Raw genomic sequence first — 5,595 nt, 5'->3', positions numbered from 1 at the left:
CTACCCAACAAAAACCACCATCAGGCATGAGAAGCCCTATTTTGAATTATTGGTCAGAGCTGTCCAAGAGACTCCCAAAACATAGCAGACTATTAATTACTATTGCCCTTAGCTGTCACCCACCCAATGGTGGAAGGTAACTCCCTATTGTGAATATAACATACATTTCAGACACAGGGATCAGTGGTCCCCAAACTAGAAATGAACTGAATGTCTCTTCCCTGAGGACTAGTTTTCATGGTACCAACAATCCTATCCAGCTTTGTTGTCTAGGACCCACAACACTGACCAGCATAGTATGATAATCCTAAGGATGCAGTACTAATGCATAATACTAATATATAATAATCAGGCAATCATATTTGGAGTTAACCAATAGTTCTCTAATTGGACTCAACAAGAAGAAAATCATGCCTGGTACTAGAAACCTAGCCAATTTACTCAGGTCTAGTGAAGTTCCAGATCTTGGAGTACCTACAACCATCACCTTACTAAAGCAGCATAATTCCTAACTATGTTCTAAATATTTGTCCTTATACCCACAGATAAGTACACTCCTTACCACTCATCAAGGAAATTTCTTTGCAACAGATGGAGACCATCACAGAAAACTATAACCAGTCAAAATATAGAGTTGCAGAACCCAGTCCCAACAGAAACATCTACAAATTGACTCCCACATCTAAGGCTCAGAGAACATTGTGGAAGAGACAGAAAGATTTTAAGAGCCAGAGGACCAGGGAGTTTGCTGGGAGACTGTATCTCCTAGCAATTTCAGAAGCTAAATGCATAAATCCTTAACAACATGACTGCCTAAACATGAACTGAACAAGGATGACACCAATAGAGAAGCCATAGCAATGGGGGAAAGCCCACAAGGACTCAACTCCACAGAATGATCTACAGACAACTCAGAGACGCTTATTGGCTACCTGATACCAAACTGGTAGCCCTGAAAGCATACATACAAGTAACATTTTATGGATGAAGCAGGTCATATTTAGGAAAATGTATGTATATATGTAAACATATATGTAATTCATAAAAATTAATGAAAAAAAGGCCATGAATTGGAAAGAGTGTGAGGAGGGGTATCTGGGAGGATTTTGAGGGAGGAAAAGGAAGGGGGTATTATATAATTATAATCTCAAAAATAAAATAAATAAAAAAACATTTTTAAAAAGAACATGTTTGTTTTTTAATACTGGATGATTACCATCACCACATTTTTGCTATACAATCTGCCCATGAGACACAGAGAGAAGTATCTAGGACAATTACATAAATTGAAAAGTTAAGGTTCAAGCCAGTCAAGTAGTTTTCCCAGGGCATCATAACTGGTTGGTAAGATGGAGGACTGAGCCTTAACCATTAGTCTTTTTCTGCTTATACCATTTATATATTACATCATACATTTTATGTCTTTTTAAATAAACTATCTGCCAAACAAAGTGAAAAATCAAGGGACCACTAGGTCTTTAATACTGGGAACTTGAGTTTGAAGAGATCCAGAAACTAATAAAGAAAGTTTATTAAAATGGAACCCAGGATTATATCTGTAGTTACAAAATATGTGTGCACTGGGGCACTTGGGAAGAAAACTGGGCCAGGGAAAGCAGAGGCATGCAGGACAATGCCTGGGGTCTGCATTAGACCCCAACAGAGGTGAGGTGGAGTCGAGTCCTGGTAAGGTATGCTGTGTAAAACCATTTCAGCACAGCTCCAAATTTCTCGAGTTAGTCGTCTGCAGGATGCAGTTCTAGAGTTCACTACTCTAGGCCATTGATGGGGGATGGGAGGGTTAACAAAGCTGGAGGCAGAACAATCAGCTAGGTTCCTTTTCTGTCATCTCCAGAAATATGAACAGTGGACAATCAGGTTTGCACCATGAGAAGCTAAGAGGGAAATGTGTTATTCTGAAATACTAACACACTAAGAATTTTACCTGTATTGCTAAAGGTGAAATGAAAACATTAAGCAGAAGTATCAGAGTCTTCATTCCCTGGAGTGATGTTTATTTTCTCTAACTTTGATATTGAGATGACTTCGCTGCGGTGCCAGCACATCTCAGATACCTAGTGCTCACACTGGTGACTGTGACCACAATAGCTTTGCGGCAGAGCAGAAGCCCAGGCATCAGAAGACGAGGCTGTGGACTGGGCCCTTTCCTTCAAGAGATCTGTTTTCATAGCTAAAAAACTGAGGAGCACAGAAGGGGTCGTTTCCCTCATGCTTTTCAAAGGCTAATCCTTCCTGACTAACTGGAATATTGCCTCACTTCACATTTGTGTTTCTGGGTACTTCCATTATTCAGGGTACTTTTTTCATGGCATTAAATATGATAATCAAGAAAGGCTGAATGCTCTTCATTACTGAGTCAGGGCAGTTGGCCAGGGCACCTTCAGAGGAACTGGTTGTCTCCCCTGCCTCTAGGTAGGCTTTCATTGAGCTTTGGTAGAATTTTGCTGGCATCTTTACTTCCTCCTATTTCCACCCCCTGAAGAAGGCCTTCGTGTGTTCCCAGACCTACAAAGGGAACAGAAGACAGCAGGGAGCTAACATGTCTGCAGAGTTACAAAGAGGGACAGAGGCAAACGTCTAGAGCAGAAATTTCAAATAGGGTTGACTCAGTCCCTGCAATGTTGATTCACAACCAGCATCACACAGGCAGTGGGAAATGCAGGTGCTCTGTGGTCTCTAGGTGAGACAGTGGTTAACTGTAGTGGGGTGGAGGTCTTCAAAGATGTTGTTTTTGCTGTACGATACAGCATTTCTTTGAGTGCCCACTGCTGTTAACTGAGTGGAATCCCAGCCCTCATGCCATTCAGATCTAATGTACAAATCCTTTCTAGAGAACAGAGGACATTGCTCAGTTGGTCAAGTGCTCACCAGGCAAGCATAGAAGGTAAGTCCATTCCCCAGAACCCATGTGAAAACTGACTAGCTTATAATCCCAGCACTTGGAAAGGCAGGGAGAGGAAGATCTCTGCCTTGCTGGACAGTAACCCTAGCCTACAGAGGAGTCACCCCAATAAGGCAGGAGCTGGCTCAGTGGGGAAGGGGCTCTGTCAGGCCTGATAACAGTTAAGAGCACATGTTGCTCTTCTAGAGGGCCAGGCACACGCATGGGCTTCACAACCCTCTGTAACTCCAGTTCCAAGGGATCCCTCACCCTCTTCTAGCCTAGAAAGGGCACTGTATGCACATGATGCACATTCATAAAGCAGGCAAAACGTTCATACACATAAAATAAAAATCAGAGCTTAAAAGGCATTTTAATTCCATTTTCTATTTATTGCTTATATAGAGAAATGTAGTAGATTTTACATACTGAGTATGTTTTGTAAATTTACCATTTCGGTTTATTACTCCCAGCATCTTTTCTGTAGTTTTAAAAAATGTACATGACAAAGGATGATATTGTCAACTTGACTATCGAGAATACTTAGGAGACAAGCTTCTGAGAACGTCCTTGAGGAGTTTACAAACTAGCTTTCACGATGTCAAAAGAGCCACCCTAAATATTGGCAGCATCATTCCATGGAAGGGGGTCCTGGACTGAAGTAAAAGGGAGAAAGAGAGCTGGGTGTCAGTGTTCATCTCTCTCCTTGCTTCCTGAAGGCTGACACAGAATGACCAGCCGCCTCATACTTCTACTGCCATAGCTTCCCGCTGTATGGCAAGGACCTTCATATGGGGAGCCAAAATAAATGCTTCAAATCGTTTTTCAGAGATTTTGACACAGCAATGAGAAAATCAAGGAGGCCTATGGATTATTTCCTTTTCAGTTCTACCACCTAGTGCATACTGAGTCTCAGACACCACTGATAGACGGCATCATCACTACTCCTGGCTCCAACAGGACAGCACTTCGTCATTCTCTCTCAAGTCAGGAAAAAATGTAGGATTTCATAGGTTCTTTGTAATAGACGAAGACAGCCCATCTCTTATCCTAGCTTGCCAAGACCATAAAACTTTGGTGCAGTGGGTTCAGACCTGAGTGTATTCCAGTGCGCATTTCATTCTCACATTCAGGGCATTCTCCAAAACTTGTGTGGCTGACATATGGGTATAAAGCTCCCCCTCTCTGGCCTCTCTGGCTGGTGGGAACATAAATGATTCTCACTTCTGGGTGGGACCAGGAATTATAGATTTCTTTCATCTGTTCTTTCTCAGCCTGGGGAAGTTTCTCTGTCAGCTCACTCGCTGCTCAGCTAAACACTTGAAGGACTTGGTCAGCAAACCTTGGATCGCTCTCCCCGGGTAATGACTTTCTCTGTGGTTGTCAGTCCCATAAACTCTATCAAGCCCAGCCTCCAAATGCTGATGTGGTTCCTCAGGTTAGCAAGACTGCCAGGCTCTACTGGGGCTTTCTCTCCCAGGGGTGCTGACCAGGAGGTAGCCCCAGACAAGCTGGGCCCATCCTAGGGTATTTTCTTTTCTTTCTAAATGAACCACAACCCCATGCTGTCTGTTATCTAACTGGTGAAATTGTTACATATTTTATGCAAGTCACTAGCTCATGACATCTGTCTGTTGCTCCAACATGGTCAGAAGTCAGTCTGGTCCAATTTTAATATGCAATTAGAGCAATATCCTAAAGATTTCACATTTTATGCATGTTTACAACTCTTGCAATATTTGGTACACAAACAGCTTCTGCCTGGGTGTTATCAACCAAAGTTGATAGGCAGGCTGACTTATCTTTGATCTATGAAAATGGATGAAAGTTTTGAAAATAGAATTTATTACAAAACATGGAATTTATACTTTTTATCTACCACATCAGCCTACATAGGTTAATTGCCAACTATGAAAAGGAAGTGATCATTTTTGTGTATATTTACATTAACAAGTGGCCAGATGCCTGGGATGGATAGGTCTGGATTATCTGTCGCCATTTATATTGGTTCGATGAATAGAATCATAAAGTTATTTTCTGTGGTATGACCTGAGAGCAAAAGTGACTTGCTTTCTGTTTTTACTTATTTACTCTTAACTCATGGAAGCACATCCCTAGAAAATATTAATAGAAAAATGTCAGAGCAGAGAACACTGGATTTTACTAAGTTAGTTAATTATTCCTTTAAAGAAATGAAACTATCTTTTTATTGTTGCTTTTAGACAGAGTCTTTCTTCAGATTTATTTTCTTATTTTAAGTTAAAGTGTGTGTGTGTGTGTGTGTGTGTGTGTGTGTGTGTGTGTGTGTGTGTATACAGTGCCTGTGGAGGCAGAGGTGTTGGACATCTGAAGCTGGAGTTATAGGGTTTGTGAGCTGCCTGATATGGGTGCTGGGGATTCAACTTGGCTCCTCTGTGGGAGTACTGCTCACTCTTAACTGTGGAGCCGACTCTTCAGCCCCTAGATGGGGTCTTGTGCTTTGCAGGCTAGTCTCAAACTCACAGTGAAGCTGGATGACCTGGAGCTTCACACACTCTTGCCTTACCCTCCAGAGTGTCCACAGTGTCACCTCCCTCCAGAGTGTCCACAGTGTCACCTCCCTCCAGTGTTCACAGTGTCACCTCCCTCCAGTGTCCACCCTGTCCCCTCCCTCCAGTGTCCACACTGTCACCTCCCTCCAGTGTCCACCCTGT

This window comes from Onychomys torridus, chromosome 11 (assembly GCF_903995425.1).
Source record: "Onychomys torridus chromosome 11, mOncTor1.1, whole genome shotgun sequence".
In the NCBI taxonomy this organism is placed as follows: domain Eukaryota; kingdom Metazoa; phylum Chordata; class Mammalia; order Rodentia; family Cricetidae; genus Onychomys; species Onychomys torridus.
The sequence above is the reverse complement of the archived record's forward strand: the minus strand, read 5'-3'. Positions refer to the sequence as shown.